Source organism: Octopus bimaculoides, chromosome 18 (genome assembly GCF_046866305.1).
Source record: "Octopus bimaculoides isolate indiv1 chromosome 18, ASM4686630v1, whole genome shotgun sequence".
NCBI classification, from domain to species: Eukaryota; Metazoa; Mollusca; class Cephalopoda; order Octopoda; family Octopodidae; genus Octopus; species Octopus bimaculoides.
In genome coordinates this window covers 3,852,583-3,867,547 of record NC_142945.1, presented here as the reverse complement: position 1 = coordinate 3,867,547, position 14,965 = coordinate 3,852,583, and the positions used below count along the sequence as shown (strand labels likewise).

At 33.4% G+C, this 14,965-nt stretch overlaps 1 protein-coding gene across 2 annotated transcripts in view; it reads right to left on the bottom strand.

Moving 5' to 3' along the window:
- Positions 1–14,965, bottom strand: part of LOC106882341 (protein lin-28 homolog) — a 260,465-nt gene that overhangs the window by 204,090 nt on the left and 41,410 nt on the right. Inside the window, exon 2 of one of the 2 annotated variants that reach the window (XM_089365656.1) lies at positions 13,702–13,838. The exons of the other annotated variant lie outside the window; for it this stretch is intronic. The gene's annotated coding sequence lies outside the window, so the exon portion shown is untranslated. The remainder of the gene's footprint in view (positions 1–13,701; positions 13,839–14,965) is intronic. 2 annotated transcript variants of the gene reach the window in all.

Sequence of the window (14,965 nt, the reverse complement as noted above, 5' to 3'; positions counted from 1 at the left end):
ACGGGAGAGAGAGAAAGAGGGAAGGAGTGCGGAAGTTGCAGTTATACAGCCGAAACAGCCTATCCAGCCTTGGTGCACCCTAGCGTAGATAGATAGTGGAGAAATCAGGGTGCGGCTTAGAAGCTGGGAGGAGAAGCCAATGGATGACAAGAAGGCAGAGGAGGAAAATAGGTGGGGAAATGTTTCCCCCCCTACTGTCTCACTTAGCTTAGTTTATCAATGAGTCTCAGTAGAAGTTGCGAGAGAGAGACAGAGAGACAGAGAGAGAAAGAAAGAAAAAGGAAAAGAGGAAGAATAATGGAGGAAGGAAGAAATACTGAGACAGAATGAGACGTGGTCGGTTGGAGCCAGAGAAAGAGAAGGAGTGTGTGTGTGTATGTGTGTGCGAGAGAGAGTAAGAAACATGAGCTGGAGGGGGAGGTGATAGAGTAAGACTTAGAAGGAAGAGTGATGGAGAAAGAGGGAAAAGCAGCCAGATCGCTCGGCCGGAGTTAGGGTGGTTCCGACAGACGGTTGGTAGGGTAGAAGTTGGTGAAATTAGAATCAGCCAGCTAACTTCTTACTGCTGACAGCCCCAGCAGCAGTTAAGATGGTGCACAACAGCACTCACACAGTTTTCCTTAGCCACCAGTAGAGGCAGTAGCGAGAAATGTTGGCAGTTCTGTGTAACATGCTTCTACATGTGCGACCATCAATGGCGATGTTTAGAGCGGGGCAAAAGTCGAATATTTGCACAAAGAAAAAAATTGACTTTTCAATTTCGTTCTTGCTTTCTCCCTCCTTAAAAAAAAAAATCCAACCAAAATATAATTAATGATTTAATTGACACTGTACATGTGTGCATATATTTGTTGATGTCTCGACTTTATTTTCCATAAACATCCCGTTTACGAAAATAAATAAAGCATAAATAAAAAAAATCTTGGTCACATGGCGCTGTTAGCTGATGTAAACAAACAAACCGATAGCGATTTCTCTACGCGGTCACGTTTATTTGCTAGAAAAACCAGGCAAAAGTCATTCTCGAACCATTACCGTATAGTTTACAAAGTAGAATAGGACATTCCAAAACGATGGGATGGTCATGGCTTGAGTGCCTTTGAGCGGTGAGGGCGAACTTGAGATGTAGTAACCGTAACAAGATGAACGAAATCTTACGAGCATATATATATGTGTGTGTTGAGATAAATAAATAAATAAAATAGATAGATAGATAGATAGATAGATAGATAGATAGATAGATAGATATGTTTACCATTTATATTTAGCCTCGCTTCACAAACGCAATGTTTATGGAACGTACGTATGGAAATTTTGTTTACAATTTATTCAAACACGGCACATACATGCTATCTCGGTACTTTAGTTAAAGTACACTACACACATGTACTTTAAAACGATAATAATAATAATAATAATAATAATAATCTACATAACATCTCCAAAAGGATCGAATATTTTTTTTCTCTTTTCTCTTTCCATTTTCTTAAATCACTATTTATATTTTAATTTCATGTTCAAGATAGCAATGTCAAAGTAAACAAACAAGACATACATACATACATACATATATACATACATACATATATATATATATATATATATATATATATATGAGAAAACAACAAGCGTTGAGCATCTTGGCTTTTCTCATAGACTACTGAAGGCGTTATGATGTTTGCTTTCGTCGTTTTCAATTTATCTTTCTATAATTTTTCATTTGCTTATTTCATATCGTAACTTTATTCTGCTTGCTTCCTGAGTTGTTTCAGCCAGTGGACGGTGGCCATGCTAGGGTTTAAAAAAAAAAGTGCATTGAAGCTATTTTAACCATGAATTCTTAATATTATTTCTGTGAAGAGATAAAATAAGCTGGCATTCGAGAGCTAGCGGAACCGTTAGCACGCCCAGACAAAATAGTGGCATTTCGTTCGATTTTACTTTCTAAGTTCAAATTCCGTCGAGGTCGACTTTGCCTTTCATCTTTTTGGGATCGATAAAATAAATACCAGTCAAATACTGGGGATTAATGTATCGACTTCATCCTCCCCTCAAAAACTGTTGGCCCTGTGCCAAAATTTGAAAGAATTATTATAACCGCTCCGCAGTTCTTTTATCGCTGGAGCGCAGAGTAAATAGAAAACATTACGGTGGTAATTCCTTTTCTATACATTCAGGCTTTGAGTTCAAATCTGCCTGGATTCGTGTTTGCCTTTTATTCTTCTAAGATCGATATAATCGATTATAATGTTCTTCAGAATATGCCGGATGTGTTTCTGTAAACAACATTAGTGTCATTATATTCATAAGATTTTACGTTCTGAGTTCAAATCCCGCCAAGGTCACCTTTACATATTATCTTGTCAGAGGTCGATAAAGCAAAGTACCAATCAAGTACAGGAGTTGATGGAAAGGGCTAACTCTCCACCCCAGGTCTCTCAAAAGAGCGGCGAACAAAATACCTTTGTGGTTGGTTATGACTTTTTAAGTTTTGATTTCAACTTTACTTCTTACTCACCGGGAAAAATAAAATGAAATACCAGTTAGATACTCGGGACTTATAATCACCTCCCCCTCCACACACACATACCAAAAAAGAAAATTGCTGTCCATGCGCCTAAATTAAAAATAAGTATTCTTAAGAGCAGGAAACTGGCAAATTGTTTACGGTATCGGACAAAAAAGGCTTGCATTATTTAATCCGCCCGTTTAAGTTCTGAGTTCAAATTCAGTCAAGATCAACTTTGTATTTCATTCCTCCGGGGTCCGATCAAGTACGTTATCATTAACCGAGTACCGATCAAGTACTGGGTTAATGTAATTCACTAACACCTTCATTGCTGGCCTCGTACCAAAATTTGAAACCATTATTATTATTTCGTCCGTCTTTACGTTCTGAGTTCAAATTACGCTGAGGTTGACTTTACCTTTCATCCTTTCGGGGCCGATAAATTAAGCACCAGTGAAATACTGAGGTCGACTAGCCCCTCCTCCAAAATTTCAGGTCTTGTGCCTATATTAGAAAGGATTGTTACTACTGAGATGAACGACAGACCCATCAGACTGTTAGTCAAATAACTTTTGCTATATTTAACTACGTCCCTTTGCCTTTTGAGTTCAAATCCTGACGAGGTCAATTTTACCTTTCATTCTGCCGGGGTCAATAAAATAAAGCTCTTTTTGAATATGGAACGGGTTCGATATAATCAACCTTACCAATTCCTCAAATTTGAAGTCTTGTGGTTTATGAAAAGTATCATTACCGTAAAGAAGAACGTCGGTGAATTGGTAGAATCGAGAGAGCAACGAACAAAGTGTTTTGCGGTTTGCAGTTACAGATTTTACATTCTGAGTTCGAATTCCACCGAAACCTACACCACATTTCATTCCTTCAGGGTCGATAAAATAAAGCAGACATTACATGCTTATATTGAGCTACTATTACTATTTAAGTATCTACGATGCTTTATCTAAGATAATAAAAGATTTATATCAGTGGTTCTCAACAGGGGTCCCATATGATCTTTGTGGGATCCATATAAGATTTTTCGTTGGAATTTACGAGCAATAAATTAGTTTTATTTCTACAATACAAAGAATATTTTAACAGTTTTTCTTAATGCAGTTCCTAATAATATTTGATTACAAAATATAATAGGATATTTTTAAACATTGAATGGCTACGTGGGTCCATCCGAATAAAATACGAATCAAAGGAGTCCACAGACAAAAAAAAAAAAATGGTTGAGACCTACTGGTTTAGATAAAATAAGTACAGTAATCCCACGACTATCGCGTGTGTTACGTTCCAAAACCTCCTACAGAAATAATTAAGATCTAAAAAATATAAATACCTATCGGCCGCAGAAACCCACGATATACTGAGTGGTCCGCGATATAAATTTACATATAATAGTCAGAAAAATCCGCAATGTACTGATATGCTGAAGCATTTGTGAAGGTCTAGGATCCTTTGAATATTTCTATAAAATATCTTCAATGTAAATAGATTTATAAAAGAACTCTTTACCTTTCGTTATTCTGATGTCGATAAAATAAGGTACCAACTAAATCCTGGGGTTTATTTGTTGTTCTCATAAAACAATGGAGATGTGAATGGAATCACAATAGACTCAGATGAAGTATCAGTAAAAAAAATTTAAGAAAAACAGGGCTGATTTAATATTTCTATAAAACATCTTAGATACAATTGGAACCATAATGGAACTTATAAGAGGCGACTACGATTAACTTGACTTTCCATCTTCAATGACACCGATGAAATAAAGTACCAGTAAAATACTGGGGTCCATATAACATTACCATAAAGCACTGAAGATGTGAATGGAATTATAATAGAAGAAAAGAAACCAAGATAGAAACAAAGTACCAGTGAAATACTGTGGTTTGATTTACTAGTTCCTATAAAGCGTCCAAGATGTAGATGGAATTATATCAGAAGACCAAAAGCTCGGCATTGTCTTGAAGTTAAAACCAACAAAAGTTACAGCATTCTAGTATTTTCCTCAAAGATTCCTTGGAAAACTTGACCTTGCAGTTTTAAAAGTACATTTCTTTCTTGATGAGAAAAAACACCGCAAATACTTTTTAGGTCTTATCTTTTAGTTATGGATTGTGGCCGTCCTGGGGCACCGCCTTGAAGGGCTTAATATATATATATATATATATATATATATATATATATATATATATATATATATATATATATAGTAGGTAAGTAATTCCAAGTGTAGGGAATTAGTAAACTATATATATATATATATATATATATATATATATATATATATATATATATATATAGTAGGTAAGTACTTCCAAGTGTAGGAAGTTAGTAAACTTCGTGTACACGATAAAACAAGTTTATTCACATCCTAAGTTACACACTTGGTCCCATATTGAATTTAAAAATTATTTCGATAAGCTGACATCGTATAACTCACGGTTTAGCCACAAAAGTTGTTAAAAATGTGAATAAAACCCGAATTCTTAAATTTGCTTACAAGGCATTAGCTTTCCGTGCTTTTACAATAAACATAATACGAAACGACATGACAAATTTAAAGTACATCTCTGCAGTTGTAGCATTTTTTAAGTTTCTAAAAGTTTCGTCGTACACATAGGATCATGTCACTGTCATAATTCCATTAATTTTCAATAATTCAATAACTTGATTGATTTTTAAATTGAACAGAATTGATTTCAATAGAATATTAATTATAGAATTACTCATGATAAGAGCAGGTGTCGCTGTGTGGTAAGAAGTTTACTTCCCAACTACATGGTTCCGGGTTCAGTCCCACTGTCTGGCACCTTGGGCAAGCGTTTTTCACTATAGCCTTGGGCCGGCCAAAGCCATGTGAGTTTGGTAGAGGGAAACTGAAAGGAAGTCTGTCGTATATATGTATATCTGTGCACAATATTCAGTTAATTAAAGCGAAATAGTCATAAATGGAACGCTTTTAACCATAAGTCTACTCCAGCAGTTTTATTTTTATATTAACTAAAATTAAACAATTAATTTAATAATTAAAAACTAAAGCATAACATTTCAACAATATTAACTAGGGTTGGTTCGAACAAAAAGGCGACATCGTTTGCAATGGTTCGACCTGTAAAAAAGAACAGTCAAATCTACCTCAACGATCTTCCGTGTTAAAAGTAAATGAGATAAACATCATAACGGCGTCCTATGATGTATATAAGCAATGCCTGATAAAAATTACTTCGAATGGTCGTCGGTGGAACGCTTCTCAACATAGGTCTACAGAACCATGTTTGGTTGCAATTCAAAACTAACAAGAACCGAAACCGTTTCCTTATCAAATTAGTGCAATCAAAGAACGTAGATTTTAGCAAATTACGAGAAAATTAAGTAACAAAAAATTATTTTAATTCAGTAATTAAATAAGGCTATATTCATTTTAAAAGACGACTCGCCCTCAGGTGAGCATACGTGCGTGTGCACCTATATGTGTGTGTGTGTACGTATATATGTATATTTGTGTGTAGCAATAGATAGAAAGTGGGGGTATACACAAAGATATAGATAGGTATGTATACAGAAATATATATTTTAGTGTATCAGTGCATACATGTGCAAACATTCAGAATAAAATGAAAATATTGACAGTAATTTCGAAGTTTCAGCATATTATCTGTCATCATAGCAAACGAAATTTTTCAGTCAATGCGAATCATCATTAAACTCTTTATATTCGAAAAATCATATTGAGATAATTCAATTTAATGTTCGGTTCATATGTGTGTGTTTATATATTTGAAAAAGCGCGTATATACATACATACATACATACATATATATATATGTATATATATATATATATATATATATATATATATATATATATATATATATATATATATATGTATATATATATATGTTGTAGATACATAGATAGATAGATTGATAGATAATTAGGTTGACAAATAGATATGTATATTGTAAATGTATATTTGAGCAATATATATATATATATGTGAATGAGATATACATCGATATATGTAAAGTATATACACAAACAATCTATGATATATAAAATAAGCATGTATATAAACTGTGTAAATATAGATGTATGTATGTATATATATGTCAACATATGTGTCTCTATATGTGGATACACACACACACATATATACATATATATATATATATATATATATATATATATATATATATATATATATATATATATATATATGTATGCATTATGTATATATGTATGTATATATTATAAAATTGTATCTGTATATACACAATATATTGATAAGTATAAATAAATGTATGTACATTTGTATATATTCGCGTTAAACAGTATAAAATTGTATATACTCATAATTCGAGTACATTTTTTACTCTCTTTCTCATATATATATATATATATATATATATATATATATATATATATATATATATATATATATATACCTAAACTCGTGATTTTCATGCCATATATATATATACAGCCTATGTGTGTGTCTGTAGCTGGTTAGTTCAGAACATCACTACATGCGTTTCAACATTGCGATCTATTATTTATATTTGAGATTTATGAAATACACATATATCAAAATATATGACGATAAAATAACGTATGCGTAATAATTTTCATAAGATAAAGAATGAAATATGAAAGTATAAATATGGAATAAAACTTACGTTATATATTTAAACAAGTATTGTATATGCATATGTTTACATATGTATGTATGTATGAATGTATATTATAAATGAATAGAAGGAATACGTATTCATGAGAACAATTATTATATAGCATCATATATATGTATATATGTATATATGTATGCATGTATATATATGTATATATCAACTTTAAATAGAGCTCAAAATTGCTAAGATTGTTAACAGATACTATATTTTTACCAAATTTTTGTTAAAAAAAAAAAAAATATATATATATATATATATATATATATATATATATATATATATATATATATATATATGAATACAACGTATATAACAATGTTAAATATATATATATATATATATATATATATATATATATATATATATATATATATATATATAAATACAACGTATATAACAATGTTATATATATATATATGTATGATACGCAATATCTTTAGCCATGTATTTATTTAATATGGAAATATCATAGAAATATATGTTGATAATACTTAATTTTATACGAATCATAAATATGAGAATGGTTCTTATATATATATGTATGTATGTATGTATATATAATAATATAGATAATATATAAATACATATATATATAAATATATATATATATATATAAATAGAGAGAGATTGATATAGATATATATATATATAGATAGATAGATAAAATTCATATGGCATATATTATACAAATATACATATGTGTATATATCATATATATATACATGTGTGTGTATATATATATATATATGTGCATGTTTATATATAAGTACAATATCTATCTATCAATATATCTGAAATTATAATAAACGAAATATATTTATACATATATATATATATATATATATATATATATATATATCATATACATTTATTAAGGGCCGTATATGCATAATCGCTACATATATATCTAGTATGTATATAATCAATATATAAGATTATTTATATAATGTATATACATGCTATATTTTTATATGACATCCATATATAGTATTATATTTGTCGTCATATTAAAATTTTCTTCTTGTTGAATAAAATTTAATCGAACCATTTCTCTGTCATCACTGATTATATGTATGTATATATATATATATATATATATATATATATATATATATATATATATATATATATTCATATATATATTTATATATATGTATATTTATAGACACATATATATATACATAATATATATAAAAATATATATATATAAATTTTAACCTAAAATATATATATATAAACATAAATATATATATGAATATAAACGAATACAAACACAATTATAAATAGTCTAATATATCCATTCTTAAATTTAGCGAGCTAACAGAAACGTTAGCACGCCGGGCAAAGTGCTAAGCGGTATTTCGTCAGACTTTACGTTCTGAGTTCAAATCCTGACGAGGTCGACTTTGCCTTTCATCCTTTCGGAGTCCATAAATTAAGTACCAGTGACGTACTGGAGTCGATCTAATCGACTGGTCCCCTCCCCAAAAATTTCGTGCCTTGTGCCTAGAGTAGAAAAGTATATATATATATGTCTTTGTATATATATATATATATAACTATATCTATGTTTGTGTATTTAACACATATATGCATAAAAAAAATGAAGTCTAAAGAATCACTGAAAGGAGAGTCGACTTGAATGTGTATTAAATGAATCTCTCAATCTGTGAAGTGAGCCAACGGCCTTATCACTTACTATACCAGTGGTTACTTGCAGAGACAGAATGAGGATGATAAATGCTTAATTTTCAAAGGAAAAACTGATATTTTGGCACATTCAGTGAATTCTATGCTAATGTTTAATTAATATATATATATATATATATATATATATATATACAGAATGTCCACAAAGTCTGGGTACATGGGAATTAACACATACTTTAAGAAATTATAATTTCTTATATTTGATTATTTATGTTACGATTTTATTTACTCCATGTACCCAGATTTTGTGGACACCCTGTATGTATACACACATACACATGTAAATATGTGTATACATGTAAATATGTATGTTTGTGTGTGTGTGAGTGTCTGTGTGTATGTAAATATATATTTTTTAGGAAGTTAAAAGTTATGGTCAGTCACAGGTTGACCATTGGTTTTGCACCTACAAACCGCTTAGCAGTATAGGCAACTCGTTAGAGTCAGATATATATATATATATATATATATATATATATATATATTATATATATATATGTGTGTGTGTGTGTGTGTGTGTGTGTGTGTGTGTGTGTGTGTGTGTGTGTGTGTAATTATTATATAAATATATATATATATATGCGCTGATGCAAGTATATATGTATGTAAATATATATAAATTCATGTAATTTCACATGTATGGTGCGATTTATCATCAAAAGGAATTAATTGGACCATTTTTGTTTGACCGTACAATGACTGTGATTCCATTTCAGGAACTTACTCGATAATGTGTTATGCGAAGCATTCAAGAGGACTTCACAGATGTGAACTTTTATTTCCAGCAAGATGGGGCACCCCAGCACTACCATAACAATGTAAGATCATACCTTGACGAGATTTTGGCAAACAGGTGGATTGGATGAAGTGCTTAAGTAGCTCATCTCCACATTTACCCACCCTCACACCACTAGACCTTTTTTTTTTATAAGAATACGTAAACGATGAAGTTTACAATACCAAACCGGCAACACTCGATGAATTGAGGACGGCCACTGAACAAGAATAGGCACAAATACGGGACGAAATGTTTTTTGATGCATTTCTATCTTATCTGCAATGCCTGGAACGGTCATTAGTTTGGAAACTGACTTTCATAGAAGAATTCAATTGTCTGACAAGTATAATGCTGGGCGGAAGGAAAAGCTCTCAGAGAAGCACCATAGAATGGTAAAATGCATTGTGTCTAAAAAGAATATTGAACTATGGCAGCAAATAAAACATTAGATCTAAACCATCACCTTTTGTCGTGAGCTTATAAGGCTGGATAACATGGGATGGGTATCATTGCGAAATCTCTCCTGTTCCCCATCAATAATGATATGCCAAAGAAATGGTCTGTAGACTATCAGAAGTGGTCAATGGCTCAATGGGACAATGTTATCTTCTTTGATGAATCATCATGTACTGTTTTTTACTACTCCGGGGACAGATAAAAGAAGCCTTCAGCCCTGGCTGCTTGGCCCCCACCGTGAAGCGTTGGGGTGGGTCTATGGCTTGGGCAGCCATATCACAGAATTCTCTGAGCCCTTTAGCTGTTCTACATGGCCTCGTTGATGCCAAGGAACATTCTGGCTAATCATGTCCATTCTATTGTAAAAACATTGTTCCCTGATGTTAGCGCAGTCATCCAGGACGATGATACACTGATTCACACGGTTAATATTATTTGGAGACCGATGGAATAAGAAGCGGACTTTAAAATATGTACAGGACTCAGTTGGTTTCCCTAAATCAGAGATTCTCAACTGGAGTCCATATGACCCTTGGACGGGGCCATATAAGAGTTTGTTGTTAAAACTCATGTGCAATAGATTCGTCATACTTTTGCATTACGCAAAATATTTTAACAATTTTTTAATATAATTCCTGATAATATTTAGTTATAAATATACAATAAGTTTTCTTATAAAAATCCAAAGGGTATGAGGACTCAACCGAGTAAAATGAGTATCAAAAAGGCACATAGGCAAAAAAAAAAAAAAGATGGTTGAAAGCCACTAGACGTGACCCTTCAACGGGGTGCCCCAGCATGGCTAAAGTCCTATGACTGAAACATTTATATATATATATATATATATATAATATATATATATATATAATATATAATATATATATATATATATATATATATATATATATATATATATGTGTGTGTTGCAAGGTTCCTGATTTTAAACTGTGTTGAAAGATATAGTGTTATATTTCGGAATGGTCATTTTTTTTTTCTTTTATTGCCAAATAAGCACACGCACCATATATTCGTTCTTCAATCGTTTATTGCTGTTCTTATTTTAAGAGATGCCCATTGTCCGAAAATCTTTCGTCACAGACTTATGACCTCTTCCGCGACACTTTCCGTTCTCCTGTATCCTCCTGCTCCGCTTAGTCCATTCTGTCCTTCAGTTAAAATGGACATCAGTTAAAATAAGAACAGTAATAAACGAGTGAAGAACGAATATATAGTGCGTGTGTTTATTTGGCAGCAAAAAGAGATGACCGTCCCGAAATATAACAATAGATACACACACACACACACACACACACACACACACACACACACACACACACACACACACACATATAGGCGGTGAGCTGGCAGAAACGTTAGCACGCCGGGCGAAATGCTTAACGGTATTTCGTCTGCCGCTACGTTCTGAGTTCAAATTCCGCCGAGGTCGACTTTGCCTTTCATCCTTTCGGGGTCGATTAAATAAGTACCAGTTACGCACTGGGGTCGGTATTATCGACTTAATCCGTTTGTCTGTCCTTGTTTGTCCCCTCTGTGTGTAGCCCCTTGTGGGTAGTAAAGAAATAACACACACACACACACACATATATATATATATATATATATATATATATATATGCACACACACACACACACACACACACACACACATATATGTATATATGTGGCCCTGTGTAAGTGTGTTCGTGGAAAGTTAACCGCCTGGCTTCGACGAAACAGAGGAAGATTGAAGTACATACAGGAACAGCAACAATAACGTCAACAACAAGGACAGGACCCACGAACAGCGCGAGCAAGTTGTATCAACGTCAGAGTGGAAGCAGGCAAGCAGCGGCAGCGGTGACGAAGTCCCGTCAGGTCCATCATCCACCTCGAGGCACTTCGTGCATCACTTTCCTCGCCCCCCCCCCCATCACTCTCTCTATCTCTCTAAATCTCTCTCTCTCTCTATCTATCTATCTATCTATCTATATGCATGAACTATAAACAGCCCCGACAAATAATATGTATGTATGATTCAACTGGAGTAACATTCATTCATATGTAGTCTTCTCACTCAGCTCGTAGTCAGTCAGCCTGACAGACAGACAGTCAGTCAGTCAGTCAGTGAGGTGAAGTGAAGTGAAGTGTAGTGTTGTATGTCGTGAGTAAAAGTTTAAAGTGTGCTCTCACTTCCCCTCCCCCCGACTACCACCGCCGTCATCGTCTTGTCGGTTATCTATAAGGTATGAACGAATACAACAGTTGTACAGAGGCAGGTTTGGGACGACAAGCTCGCTGGATTGGTTCGACCGACGGAAAAATTGAAGACGTATGAATTGAGAAATATGAACGAAAAAAGAAAACCATTTTAACGAAACAATTGTAACCTTAACTGCCTTCTCTCTCTCTCTCCTTATTAAAAGTATAATAATAGATCAACCCCTTGGTGCAGATCTCACTTGTTTTAGAGATCCTATGAAGTCCATGGGCACAGACTCTTTTTTCAGACTAAAATGTTAAATTCCATAGATGAAAAATGATTGACAACCAATCTTTCATAGAAAAAAAAAACTGACCCCTTGTGTGTTTATTCTTCGTGTTCTTCGGACCCGTCTTCTAGACAACCGTCTGCTCTGCATCATTTAATTCCCAAGTCTTCCAGAGATTTCCATTCCGAAATTGTAATATCTTTAGTTCCTGCATATTCGAAGGTCGTGATTGAGTTGATTGATTGATTGATAGTGGTTCATCCTTCCGATGTTAATGAAATAAAGTACCAGTCAGATCCTGGGGTCGAAGATATCGATTATTTCAACTCCCATCAATATTACTGTCCGTAAATCAGAAACCATTATTGCCGACGTCACGTATTTTTGATATATATTATCGTTCACGTCACTTATGTTTGGGTTACCCCAATGTTGACGTCACGCATAATTGGTTTACCCAATTGCTGACGTCACGTACGGCTGGTTTACCCTATTGCTGACGTCACGTATGCTTGAGATTTCTAATTATTGGAATCACGTATGCTTGAGTCGTATTATTCCAAGTTCAAATGACTGGAAAACTCTCCCAAAACCCAGATACATAACATCTAGGACACTGGTCACCACGTTGAGTATCCCTTAACAACTTATTCTCTTCTGGGACCTTAATCCGTCATTTCTGTCAATAGATAGACAGAAGGAGAGATAGCTAGATAGATAGATAGATAGATAGATAGATAGATAGATAGATAGATAGATAGATAGATAGTTAAGTAGATAGATAGATAAGTAGATAGATAGATAAGTAGATAGATAGATAAGTAGATAGATAGATAAGTAGATAGATAGATAGATAGATAGATAGATAGATAGATAGATAGATAGATAGATAGATAGATAGATAGATAGCCATAATGGTTTGTACATCATTTAAACATATTATTGCTCAACCTAAAGCACCAAAGAGTCTAACCATATCCATTATTTCGATTCTTGGGTAGATCAAGAGATCTAGCTGCCAAGTTTAAACTCCCATCAAATCTGACATCAAAGACTTACCCGTCGATTCATTAACAGCTGGGAAACTTGTTTGAAGAGGAAGAAGATTAAACTCTGGTTAACTATCATCCAGAAGGTTTATCTAAGCTTTCATTCGGCAAAAGTGTTAAAATATCTAACTTGTTGTCAGGCCAGGACTGAAATGATAAGTAAAGAAGAAGGAAAAAATCCATGACTTGAAAACTAAACGAAAACAACAATCATACGAAAAAGTTATTTAAGAAAAAAAAAAGCCCTTACTTTTATTTCGCTTTTGTTATAGGCTTTGCATGAATGTGAAACCATTGGGAAGGTCACAGCAGTGTACCGAAAACTTTTATGAAAATTAGTAAATAATGTAACTAAAACTAAAGTAAAAGTACAACCAATGCGTGTGTGTTTGTTGGCAATATGACCCACCCATGATACAACAATATTCTTTATTCTTATACTAACAGACTTTGATTGAATGGGTGGCAATAAGTGTTTTATACGTCATACTTGAAGGGTTCTTTTTTATATTCTGGCATTTAATAATTACCACCTGTGTGTATGTTTATTGGGTGCATGACCCTCCCAAAGTACAACAACTTTCTTTATTTTCACTTATATAAGCAAACATTGATTAGATAATTGGTTATAAATGTTTTATGCCTCTCCCTTACAGGTTACTTTTATATTCCTGCATTTAAAGGCAATATTTTCTTAGAAAAAAGAAATTACATAGATTTATACACCCCCAGGCCTGCTGAGAGCCCAAGATGCCTTTGCTGGAAATCTTGTCCAGATTAACCCCCAATTCCCGGTAACCTAAGAGCGCCAAAACTAATATTAGTTAATTAGTTCTCTTCATGCCATGAGGCACATATGGCCACAACACGATCTTTCCAACCAGCTCCGTTTTCTGCCACTGTCTTGCTCTCATTCCAGCTTCTCCACTCTCCTTGTCTCCTTTTCTTGCCAATGGTCCTTTGCCATGTGGTTTTAGGGCGCCCTGCTGCTCTTTTCCCCTTCAGGCTGTCTCTTTAGTGCCACCATGCAATCGCTTTCTCGATCTTGTCTGAGGACGTAGCCAATCCGGTTCCAGCATCCGCATCTGATTACGTCACTGATCCTGTTGATTCTCGCTCTTGTCTCAATTGTGTCATTTCACACTCTTTGCCGCCACTTGATGTCGAGTGCCCTCCTTAAGCATGTGAACTGGAAGCTGTCCATTGTTTTCTTTTTCTTCTTCTGCTAAAAGTAATACAGCATTACATTACGATTTCCATCCCACAATTCAATG